General features: G+C 37.3%; 1 protein-coding gene across 8 annotated transcripts in view; it reads right to left on the bottom strand.

Moving 5' to 3' along the window:
• TENM3 (teneurin transmembrane protein 3) overlaps window positions 1-13,829 on the bottom strand; it is a 3,803,041-nt gene that overhangs the window by 3,174,672 nt on the left and 614,540 nt on the right. The window lies entirely within an intron of this gene.

Below are 13,829 nucleotides of genomic sequence, written 5' to 3'. Positions count from 1 at the left end.
AATGTGAGTTTTGTATAGTATGGCTACTCCCCCACCCCTTTTTCCTATTCTGTCATTTCTGATTATGTTGTAGCCTGGTGCTGTGATTTCATTATCGTGGATTCCTGGCTTTAGCCAGGTCTCTGTCAGAGTCACAATATCTGGATGGTAAAAGGAGATTAAGGCATGGAAGTCATGGACTTTGTTCGAGATACTTCTAACATTTAGGTTTATGATGAGGAGTGAGTTTGTGGGTCTGTGGAGTAGGTTATTATTTAGGTCGGGGAATAGTGTGCCTGGACTAAATGGGCCTGGGTTGGGATTTATGTCACCACAGCATATGAGTGCAGCTTGCAGGTGTAAATAAAATTTGAATAGCTTATTGATGATTTTTGTGTACTTTAGAGTAGTGCGGGATTGTCTGTGTGATGGGTGTATTTTGTGTCTGAGGTGTTAGATAATGGTGTGATAGTGGTATGGTGTTAGTTGAGTATAAGGCTTGGGGTTTGCAGTGTTGAGGGATGTACCTTTCTTAGGGATGATTAGTCTGGAATTAATTGGAGTTTGATAACTGGTAATGGAAGTTAGCAGTATGAGGGAAGAGATGCAAATGGTATACAGTAGGAGTTGTGGATGTGAAGGTTTTGATAGTGATATCATGATTTCATTAGGTAGGTTAGTAAGAGGTGTTATTGGGAGAGGGTAGGGTGGGGGGTGATAAAGAATGTTAGAAGGTGTATGTAGCCTAATTGGATGGTGGATGTGATAGGTTGGGGTGGGATGTTGGAGGTGGGAGTGGTGAAGTGTGGGTGTGGTATATAGGTATAAAGGTACTTGATGTGGGGGTGGGTGGGAATGGTGGTAGTGTAGGGGAGTGGAGTGAGCCTGAGCGTAGCGAGGGTGAATGGAGCGGGGACCAACTGTGCCTCCAGTGTTTGTTAAAAAAAACAATCACTCAGTCAGGATTAGCTTGAGCTTTCTACCAGGCAGGCCAGTTCCTTTCAGCATTTAACAGCTAATGGTGCTGAATGGACCTACTTGTGGTTGCTCCTGTTACAGAGTGACTTTGGAAACAGTACTGTAATTTGTGTAGGCTTGCACTAGGTATAGAATAGGGAAAGAACGGGGAGTGCTTGAGAAGGTTAGCTAGAATTAAGGCTTTTAAATTTGGGACTAGTAAATTAATAGGTTGGATGTCTTAGGGTTTGCTGCCATCTAGTGGCTAAATTGGGGAAGCATGTGCCCCAGTACTGCATAGGTCTAATTGAGAACACAAGTTATTATGCGGGTAGTACGTATTGTCCAAGCGGTTGTGCTAGCCAGTGGTACAGATAAATATAAAATTATGCATTAAAAAGTACTGAAACCTACACTTCACAATTCCTTTAGGATATAGGTGTCCTTGCAGACAGAGGGAGGTTATGTGGTATTTTCTGGCCAGGAGGGTTAGAAGGATTTGGGTTCAGTCCACTAGGAGAACACCCACTTCTTCCTGTGGCTTTTGCTATCTGTAAGAGAGAAAAGTTACATTTGGAGAAGGCTTCTCCACTAGAAAAATATTTTGAGTGAATGAAGTAAGCCTTACTGAGGCTGGGCTACACCACTACACTTGGAGGTCTGTGGGTTTCAGCTGGTAACACTAAGACATTTGGGGATACCAGATTTGTAACAGACGTTGTTGAGCTAGCTATGTTTTAACAGTATGTGCTCTACATTTGATATAGAAAAAAACATTCCAAGCAATTTATAATTTGATATGGAACAAACATTCAAAACAGTTAAAAATGCAGGGTATTGCTGTAAAATGGCTAACATCCCATTAAATTCCTTTGCCTTGCACTTTGCTATGTTGTAGCCTACTCATTCAAACAGTTTATAATTTCATAAATTTATAATTAGTAAAACAAGAGAAGGGGAGAAAGAACTGAATACACTACAGGCCAAAATAGACTCACTAAAGTTAAATCTAAAACTAAATGACATTATCAGTCAGTCTGAACTTCAAAACTTAAATAAAAACTATGTTGAAATTCTAAATCATAAAATTTCAATAAACCTGGATAAACAGACTTCATGCATATTCAGTAAACCTAAACTCGTATTTAGATCAAAGAAAATGAATAAACTAAATCATATCAAAGAAATTAAAACACATATAAAAAGTAAAAATAAAATAACAGATATAAGGTATTCTTGAGGGCTTTAAAATATTTTATGAAAATATAAATAATAATATAAATAACCTAGATAATGATGATATAGTTGAAACTTTTCTAAGGGTAAATAAGAAGTGAACAAAAAAAAAATAGACCATTCACTTTAACAAGGAAGTTACTAAGCTATTGGCCCTGAGGCCCTTATAAACCTAGCCAAGAGTTTAGCCCATGTATAGACAAATCAGTACCCAATGCCCCTGTCCAGCAGGGACATGGATGGAATCCCAGGGATCTATTTTCTATTTTCCATCCAGTCATCTAGGTTGCGCTTAAAAAGAGGTAAAGAGGGCACTCTGCTTGATGTGGAGAGGGAGTCTATTCCACAGATGGGGGAGTCTCTGGGACACAAATCAGTCCTGCCAATAAGTTACAGAAATAAAAGATCAAATAAAAAAGTTAAAGAATAATAAGGTGCAGGGCTTAGATGGTCTTGTACCAGAACTATATAAAATACTACCGGATGATGCTGTTAGAATATTGGATAAGGTCTATACAGAAAAGAAAACAACTGCTGAATTCCCCCCTCATGGAAATATTTCCTTATATCACCTATTATAACATAAGATAAGGATCTTAAAAAGTGATCATCATACAGTCCTGCTTCGCCTTTAAATGGGCGTCCATGTCCATTTCAGCTAATAGGATTAATCTACTTATAACTAAACTAATTAATGATGATCAAACTGGGTTTATTTAAAACAGACAAGCACATGATAATATAATAAGAATACATACACTAGTAGACTATGCAAATAAAAATAAAAATGAACTTTCTATCATTAGGCCTGATTTATCTAATGCTTTTGACTCAGTTAATTGGTCATACCTGTTTAAAACACTTAAAGTCTATAATTTGTCACCTAAGCTAATTGCATTAATTTCTTAGTTATACAATAACTCTTGTGCTTATGATAAAATAGTTTTTTTTTCAGCCTAATTCCTTTAAATTACAAAAAGGCACAAAACAAGGCTGTCCATTATCACCTTTATTTTTTTTGCATTAGCTATAGAACCCTTTGTTAATAGTATTAGATCCAATAAGAACATTAAGGGTATCAAAATAAAAGATAATTTCAAACTAAAGATTCAGCTCTTTGCTAATGACAATTTAATAACAATAGGAAATATAGAACATTTAATAGAATATATAATTAGTTCTATGAGTCACTTTGAAGAAATCTCAAACTTTAGATTTAATCATAATAAAACAAGTACATTATTAATTTAAAAAATTCATACAAAATATTTTAACTTCAATTGCAATACTAATCAAATGAAATACCTTTGTATAACCATTATGTCTAATACTAAAGAAAAGTCACAAACTTTCAACAGGTTGTTGATAAAATTTTAAGTTTGGTCACAAATTGGAAGAAATTCTTCTTTACAATGGAAAACTGATTAATGCTTATTAAGATGATAATTCTCCCTAAATATTGTTTGTCTGACAATCTTTAGTACTATTTCCACCAAAAAAGTGATGAAGAAGATAGATAATATTCTACTTATTATTTTTTTGGTATCCTAGTAAACCAAAAGTTTCCCATTGGTTGGTACAGAAAAGGTTGGATAATGTTGGAACAGGATTCCCTGATATTCAATTGTATGCTACTTCAACAATAGAAAAAAAAAGTTGTAGCTTTGTGGATAAATTCATCTTATGATCCAAAATGGAAACAAATACATGAAGGAATATTATTAGTAAATAATAAACATATCACAATCTGTCATAACAAACAGTCCCTAATATTTTTATCTGGTTATTAAAAGATTTTGCATAAATGTTATTATACCCTCTTCTCAAATTCACCATTTAAATAACATAATTTCCTCTTTCCAAAAGTTCACATATTCTAACCATTGCAATAAAGACTTAATATTTTTTATGTTTCCAATTGTGTATACAAATGACTGCTTAGAAACTCATAACTTTGACAAAATGCTAGTACTGAAACAGCAAAGTAACTTCATTTATTGACATCAATTCTTAAATGAAATTGATATATATACTGTTGAAAATTTAAGGTCCAAATACAATCAAGATTCTGAGAATTGGTTTGTTTTACAAGTATTTAGAGACTAGATCAGAAATTGCCCCCAAATTATTGGAATTCTTAATAAATATCAATAATAATGCAATGAAAAATAAATCATATTTGTTACAAATGTATAAAATTCTTAAGTTAGATTTCACATATTTAGATAATTCCTACTGGAACTATTTCTCAAAAATTAATAATGAAGACTTCTCTGAAGAACACAAGAAAAATGTACAAATAAAACCACATCTTCATTATATTGGAAAATTTTTGACTTGGAAATTCTTATACAGTGATTTTGCCACTCCAAACAAAAATTACAATTATGTATAAATCAAGTAGAATTAAATACTGGATATATGATTCTGAAATAATACCTGATTGGATGCATATGGTATATGAATGTGAAGTCCAGACTCTGGAATAGATTGCCCATACATGTCAAGCAGAGTGCCTCTTTGGACCTCTTCAAGAGAAACCTTGACGATTGGATGGGAGAAAGGAAATTCACCCCAGGGATCTGCTAGACAGGGGTCCAGGAAAGTAAATAATGTGGGAAGAAATAGCCAGGGAATTGTTATGGCTAGGCTTGTATAGGCCCTAGGGCTGATAGCCTAGTACCAACCTATGAACCTATGAACCTAAGTCATCTCCCCTTTTTGGAAAGAAATTAATAACTTCATTCAAGCTTATGGTCTGACAGATGCAATATTTCAAAATCTTTAGTTTTATTTAATATTCCGATTCCTGAGATAATTCAAAAAAATGAAGTGCCTCTTCTTTGGTCTATTCTTTCTATAGCCAGAAAAGTAATTGTTACAAATTGGAAAAGTAAAATTACCCCCTCTAGTGCAGAATTTAGTAGTATGGCAAATAATGTTTGCAGTAGTGAACTGCATACTATAAACATGAGAACTTATAATATTACACATTCATAGAAATCTTGGCTTAAACTTAAAGACTTGTTTGAAAAATATTAATTGTTGTTGATATGCATAACGTTGATGTATTGAACAGCTGTGGACCTATGTAAATAGTTATTTGTTTGTTTTATAATTGATTTATCTATTGTTTTAAAACCAAACTAAAAAAAAAAAAAAATGTTATTGTTCCAGACAGCTGTCCGTGTGTGTGTGTGTGTGTGTGTGTGTGTGTGTGTGTGTGTGTGTGTGTGTGTGTGTGCGTGTGTGTGTGTGTGTGAATGTTTTAGCTTGCAATCTCAGTGTTTGGACTGCCAGAGGAATTTTCTTCATCATTTGCTTTATGAAGAACTAGTCCTTCTCTAATCTGGAACTGAGATTTGTGACCAAATTCATTCACAAAGATTTAAAACTTTATACACACTCCTACCCCATTGTGTAGCAACAGTACTTTCAGTTATACTCAGTTCACAAACACGTCACCATCTGTATACAGGCTGGTCTCAGTAGCTGGTATTATCTTCCTTAGCCCAGTGATTCCCCTTCCCACAGATATGTTGCTCAGCATACAGAGCTGAGTAATACACTAGTACTGCAGTTAAAAAAACACTCATTTAAAAGGTAGGAAAACCCTATTAACAGTGAACTTCCCAATGGTGCAGGCAACCTCTACTACCACAGCCATACCGTTTCCTAACCCCACAAAGTGATGTTGCCAAGCTCCTGCCAACAGAAGTTCTCACATCAGCAGAACCCCTCATATTACAATGCATAATGCCCCTAGGTCTGCCATCATAATTAATAATGTTGCAGCGCCAGGTTTTAGTGTCCTTATGAGTAGAAAAGGGCAGATAAATATGACAAAAGGAAAGGGGCTGGCAAGGTTATGAAAACAGACAGTTTGTTAGTATCCCTTAGCTGATGGGTAGTGCACTTCAGTCATTAAGAAAAAATAGGGATAATGTCAGCATAGCCTATCTCCATCCAGTGTGTGTGTGTGTATGTGTGTGTGTGTGTGTGTGTGTGTGTGTGTGTGTGTGTGTGTGTGTGTGTGTGTGTGTGTGTGTGTCTATCTCTAATAGGCCTATTATAAGCTTCAGAACCAGGTCCTTGAGGTTCTTAGTCCAGGAGTGCACATTTACTGTTCTTGGTAAAGTATGTATAACTTAATAATTGCCTCCAGGTAGTATGAAAACATTAGACTCATCTGATTTTCCATAATACTGATAACTTACACATTAGAAAATTGCTGACATAAATATTGGCTACTGCTGGAAAATAGTGTAAAGAGTTTATGAAGAATGTAACTGCAAGGAGTATGGGAAAAGATGCTGGCATTACAAAGAAAAGATTTTACTAAAATATGTTGACAAAAACCTGCAGGGTGCTTTCTTTTTCTTACTTATTAATGTATCAGCAAAAGGAAAATATCTGAAATATAAAGACAAACTCATTAATATCTACTTTATTTTCAATCAACAGCTCAAAGTCCAACTTTTATATTTGAAACCATGGTGATATATAATAATTCAAAATTGAAAATTAATTCTTAGGGAGATAATTCATAAATACAGAGGAGTTGGTGGATATTGCCAGTAGTTTAACAAAGGCAACCTTTTTCATCCATTATACGAACCTTATACTCTGAAAGACATTAGTATTTCTGGAATCAGGCAGATGGTACTGCAAAACCAACAGTTCAAATGCCATTCTTAAAAAAATGTTCAAAATTGCATTAGACTATGAAAGAAAATGTATGTTTTGTAGGGCCACAGCTCCACTTAGGCAAAAGCTAGACCCCTTGCAACACTTTATATAACATTATTACAATGTGGTTGTTGAAATTTAGGGGAAATATACAATCCTGTACACAGTGAATGCCACTGATGAAAGTATGCACTTGACTCTGGTTTTGCATCTCACAGTTGGCTGACAAATGATTACTCTGCTCTCTCACTGCTTGCAGGACCAAAATAAGTGCATCATAAACCAGCAATGCTGCCCTTAAACTAGAAACGGTAAGCATTATAGCTCTCTCCTAAATCATTTTCATTTCTCAGCCACTGCTAAACATATACAGATACTATACAATACTGTATGCATATGATTTACCTAGTGATTTGCGCTGGTGCACTTTTGAAATGTCACTTCAGAAACAAAGATGAAACCATGAAGAATGAACAGCGGTAAACTGCATGAGTTGAAGGTGCTGTAAGGCCTACAATGTACTTAAGAGGATACATTCCCCATCATCTAAGAACATAGAAAAGAGATCTTCAAAATTAGTGAGAAGCACCATATGGCAGTACACCCAGCATCTAATTATTTCTACATTACATTTTCTTCTGACTGCTGGGTTACATGATATGCACACATACACTGCATTTGTAATACTGTTAAAAAGCTCTCTGCTTTATTAAATTACTTACTGAGATCTTAAGAGCTCTTTAAGAGCTTAACAGTACCTGCACTTATAATAGGGCTGCCAATTACAGTGAAAATCTTGTTTGCTGAAGAAGGAGATAAGCATGTAGCACAACACAGCACATGTGGACTCTTCACAGAAAGTAAGATATTTTTCTTTCTTAAACCATCTTTGCTTGTTTTGCATTTTCCTGTTATGAGACACTTAAACTACATAATGCTTTGTTGCCACAAGATACTGGATTTTTCTCAGGAGGTAATTGAAATGGATAACAGCAATATTTCAACTGAGATTTTACATTTGCTGACTAGACTAATTTAACCACCTAAATAGTTATTAAAAATAAATGTCATAGAGTCTTATGAAATCATTCTGGATGAATGGCACCCATGGAGACTAAGGGAGTCATAGCTGTTTATTCATATGTTTATATGCAAAGTACAGACACACTAACACACCCACACACTCACACACACGGGTATACATATATATATAAACCCACATATAGCAATCTTACTTTTCTATACTAATCTATACCAATATCTATATGACTATATCTATGTCTATATATACATCTATGTATATGTCTACATGCATGTATTTTATGTGTGTGTGTGTGTGTGTGTGTGTGTGTGTGTGTGTGTGTGTGTGTGTGTGTGTGACTACATAAAGCCTTTTTTTAGTCTTTCTAGTAAGTCTTGGGTAACAATATGATTTGTTACTTAGTACTAAATATATGTGACAAGAAACTTAGAAACAAGTGGATTCCACTTAATCAGTAAGAAAGAAAGAGTAAAGAAGCACATTAGGAATGAGGAGCACAGCCATTACTCCCCTGTATTTTCAGCACTGATAATGACAGTATTTGTGCAGACTGAATGGATTGGATCATTGTGTAGCACACAGCCATTATGTGGTGAAGGACGCACAGTGGTTCAGATTCATCAAGTTTATGAGTATTGCCTTTCACTCTGACCTTAAACATTCTTTGCCTTTCAGAATTACTCTTTCAAATAAACTCATTGTTCGTAGCCATTTTAAATTTTGTGTACAATTCTTAATACAATCTTCAGTTACAAGAGTCATACACTTTTCATTAAGAATGATTAACAGATCATACTGCTAAACAGTAAATGCCTAACATATCTCTCTCTCTCTTTTCTTTCAGTTATCCTTCATTATTATGATATATAACAGGACTGCCTTACAGAAAACACCAAGCATTAAAATGTAGTTTAGATATTTTAAAACCCTTCAGCCTATTTCATTATTTAAAAGACAGCCATGTACGTTTTTGTAGTTTTTTTAACATAAAAAACATTGATATGAAAACTGAGAACATGTAAACAAATTTTATGTCATAGCACTGTATTATACAATTGACAAAGAAAGAGGATGCATTATTGTTGTGTCTTGTGAAACAGTCAAGGTGCACATGCTTTAGGGATTGTGGGTACAATGTATACTTGTGACTTTCATTTATATATATATTTATGGATTGCACAACTGACTTGGTGTCTCGTAAATTAGTGTTTCAGTAAACAGTTTACGCTTTTGTATATTTATGCAAATGACCTAATTATCAGAAAATTGTAAATGTCTTGATTCTTACTCTGTATTTACTTGGTTAAAGTTCAAAACTAATGTTTTTTGCTTTTATTCATTGCAGCCTGGGTCATGGCTGAAAGGGGTAAATGGAGCAGTCTACTTATCTGATTATCTATCAGATAGCAATAAACAAATAAATGTAAACATACTTTATCTTCTCTAAATACTTCACGTATACCGCATAAAGATGACATAGTTCATTTCCACACTTGTAAAAATTACAACAGAAGAGCTAACCTGAACAAAAATGAACGGTCAGCTGAAAGAAAGGAAAAAAATATGAATGCTATTAACTTGTAGAGAAAGAACTGCAGTGGACAGAATGGACTTCATTTTGATATCCATCGAAAGTTAACTCTAGGCTGGAGTATTACAATGCCATATTCATTTCAGTGTTACAGGGACGGTGTGTCTCACCTTGCAGCTGGCACTGTTACACGCTCAGGGCACTGACTGTCCATCAGAAAACTCTTTATAATATACCTATTACAGAGAGTGCCCTTCCTGACAGTTTTTACTGACCCCAAGTCCATCTTAAAGATGGATACTCTTAGCTTCACAGCCGAATGTGAGCAGGGCCTGCTCAGCTGAAAAATCTACTCTACTCCTACATTTGCAAGGATTTTCTTTTCACAGGTTCATAGGTGAATATTACGCTAACTGCCTGAAGGGACATTTTAAGCCCAGCCAATAAGCATAGTCAGAATTAAACCCTGTACCTTGTGTCTATAAGGTGAAGACCTTATAATCATTATGCAAAACAAACCCCAGTTTACATGTACTAGAGTTTGGGTACACATTCCAGGCATGATCTCCTGGCATTAGAATTTTTTTACCTTTTTCCAAACATTTTAGCTCACCCCATTTACAGCTGATCAGAACTTGACGAAGCATGTAAAAATATAATGAATATCTTTTCTTGATCTCTTGCTAATGCCCAGATTCTAGATTCAAACTATACACCTTTTGTACATATACTCATATTCCCTTATTTTCTTTTGTTTCTCTTTCCTAGTTACTAATTACATTGTTTTTTTTACAAACATGCTCATCTGTGTTATTCCATTCATCTTTGTAGATATGTTTCATGAGTAATTTTCTGGCTTGATATATAAAGAGCACTTCCACAGTGACATCTGGAAAATTTTTAAATGCACATGTCTGTGATCGTGCTTTGAAAATTGTGTCTTTATATTGTCTTCTGCTGATAAATTGTGTTTATGACCTCCTTTTTTCTGGATGAAAAGCCCATAGTGATGAGGTATGCCATGTAGAAGGATTTTTTTAAGTGTTATGGCTATGTGGTTATCAAAGGTGAGATGACTGTCCACCTGTGTCCCTAGGTCTCTGATCATACTTTCGGTGTTTAGTGTACTGCCACCTATGTGATAGTTCAAAGGTACATGGTTTTTCCAAAAGGGGACAACTATACATTTTTTGGCCTTTAGCTTGAGCCCATGGCTCTGGCACCAGGCATCTGTTTCGGTAAGGCCCTTTTGTAGTATATCCATATAATTTGGAGATTCAATAATGGCTCCCAGCTTGCAGTCATCTGCAAACTTTGTAAGCCAGAGTCCTTAAGTGTTGGCCTGTACTTCAGAGATGTAGATGCCAAACAAGAGTGGTCCCAGGACAGAACCCTGTTGTACTCCACTTGTCACTTGTCTGGAGATGGATTTGGAGTCGGGTACTTTTACAATGTGAGTTCTGTCAGTAAGCCAGCTTGCAACCCATCAAGTGACATAGGGATTAATTCCCAGCTTAGTAAGTTTATCTATGATTCCAGAGTGGGGGATAGTGTCGAAAGCCTTGGTGAGGTCCATGTAGGCTGTGTGAACCACCTTACCCTCATCCACGGCTCTTGAGACTGATTCAAAGAAGTTAACCATGTTCAGGAGGCAAGATCGGCCCTTCTTGAACCCAAACTGGGTGGGGTCCAGTGTTTGAAGGTTGCCAATGTCTTTGTTTATAAGTTCCATGATAATATGTTCCATGGCCTTGCAGATCAGGCTCATCAGACTGATGGGATGGCAGTTCCTGGGATCCAGTATCTGTCTGCGTGGGACGACATGGTCAACAGACCACGATGCTTTGCCAGAGATGGCCTGCACCTGTTACCCCTGGGATTCCGAATACTGGCTAAGGCTCTTACTGCACCTACAGTGCCTTTTTTAGGCAAGGTTCAAATGACAAATTCACCACCATAACAGAAACAGGCAAGAAAAACTGAGGGTAATGCTACTCAGTGCTAGATGTCTAAATCTCAAAATGTACTCACTCAAGGTACTCCTTCAAATGGAGAACATCGATGCCTGTGCAGTGACTGAGAACTGGTTCAAGGCTCCAGAGAGCAACCCTGCATTACCAGGCTATAACTCATACCACACTTTTCAGCCATCTAACCTGGACTGGAACACCATATTCATTAAGGATATCCACACCTCCAGGCTAGTTGCTCAGCATAACGCAGCCGAGGTTATTCAAGTGCAGCTAACTCTGGGCAAAACTGCAATCCAAATTGTAGCCTACTACAGATCCCCCACCATGCCCCAGAATTCCCACTCCACTTTTCTTGATATACTGGAAAATATTAGGGTTCAACCAAACGCCCTAATATTGGGCAATTTCAACTACCCCGCCATTAACTGGGAAAACTACTCATGTACCAACTTCTTTGCTCAGCGCTTTGTGGAATTCATAAATTCCAATGCACTGGATCAACTTATCCACACCCCCACCAGGGGCAACAATATTCTAGACCTAGTCATTATCAACATGAGTAACCGGTGTTCCACACCTGAAGTCAACTCCTCGTTGGGCAGATCCGACCATAAGCTAATCACCCTAGATATCCACATCCCACCCCCATTAAGGAAACCACGGTAAAAAAATTCTCCAAAGCCAACTTCATGCTTCTTAAGACAGATATGGCAAACTTCATGACACCCATGCAGATGGACAATACAGTTACAACTGCTGAATCCTACACAAATGCCCTCTATAAGCACTTACACGAGTGCATGAATCGTGCCATCCCAAACAGAGCCAGGATGTTATCCTCCAAAAAAAGGAAGCCAATTTGGTGGTCCCCTGCCATAAACAAAGTCTACAATAGAAAGAAGAAATTGTTGCAAAGGAGAGTAAAATCCCATGAGTGGAGGAGCTCCCTGGTCAGCCTCAGCAAGAAGCTGAGATCCCTTATAAGATACTCCAAAGCTAGCTATGAAAACAAGATTGCCACTGATTCTAAGTACAACTACAAAGCATTATATAGCTATGTCAAGAATCTCAATGGCAATACCCAGATCTGCTCTGAATTACAGCACAATCGCACAAAGATTACAGAACAAACTGATATTGCCAACATCCTGGCAGATAGGTTTAGTGCTAACTTTACCCCCTTCTCACCCCCTAAAGGGCCCATATCTAAACAGGAAGAATGCAGAGTCCCTGTACTCATAACTTCACAGGTAAAAGCAGCACTCTCTAAAGCCAAAAACACAGCATCCATGAGACCGGACAACATCCCAGGCTGCGTTTTACATGAACTTCAGAACAAACTGGCTCCCCAACTAAGCACCATGTTCAGTCATAGCCTCACGTCAGGCTTTGTGCCCACTGAATGGCACACAGCAACAGTTATCCTACTCCATAAAGAGGGAGCCACCACTGATCCTGGGAACTATCGCCCTAGTAGCCTGATGAGCTGGGTCTGCAAGGCCATGGAACGTATCGTCACGGAATTCATAAACATAGACATTGGTAACCTCCAAATTCTGGACCCCACACAGTTCGGGTTTGTGAAAGGCAGATCATACCTCCTGAACCTGGTTGACTTCTTTGAGGCAGTCACTAAAGCCGTTGATTAGGGCAAGGTGGTTCACACAACCTATCTTGACCTCTCCAAGGCTTTCAACACCATCCCCCATTCTGGAATTATAGCTAAACTCACTAAACTAGGTATAAATCTCTATGTCACAAGATTGGTTGCCAACTGGCTCACTGACAAAACCCACACTGTAAAAGTTGCAGACTCCAAATCTGACTCAAAGCCAGTGACAAGTGGAGTACCACAGGGATCAGTCCTGGGACCTCTTCTGTTTGGTATCGACTTCTCTGAAGTACAGGCTAACACAGACGGCCTCTGGCTGATGAAGTTTGCAGATGACTGCAAACTAGGAGCTATAGTCAAGTCCCCAAATGATGTGGGCATCCTACAGAAGGGCCTCACTGAGACAGATGCCTTGTGTCAGAGCCATGGCCTCAAGCTCAATGCCAAAAAGTGCATTGTTATCCCCTTTGGTAAAAACTCTGTACCCATGAACTACCACATAGGTGGCAGTCTTCTTAACACCAAATTTGTGATAAGAGACCTTGGGAGCCAGATGGACAGTAGTCACTCCTTTGATAAATCCATTTATTTGAATCCATATTTAAGAACAAAGTCCTGAATAGGATTTATACGTCCTCCCCATAAAGACTTTCGACCCTGAATAGTCCTTTTTGAAACGTATGTCCTACTTTTGTATTATTTAATCTTTACTCTCCAGGTGATTTGACTTCCCTCCCAAGTTAACCAGCAGCCTACCCCCCCCCTAGCAACAGTTAAGTGACCCTCTCTTACTCTCCTTCTTCATCTCTG

Source organism: Protopterus annectens, chromosome 2.part1 (assembly GCF_019279795.1).
Source record: "Protopterus annectens isolate FY-2018-M chromosome 2.part1, PAN1.0, whole genome shotgun sequence".
Taxonomy (NCBI): domain Eukaryota; kingdom Metazoa; phylum Chordata; order Ceratodontiformes; family Protopteridae; genus Protopterus; species Protopterus annectens.
Note: the sequence above shows the minus strand (reverse complement) of the source record. Positions and strands in the feature narration are given on the sequence as shown.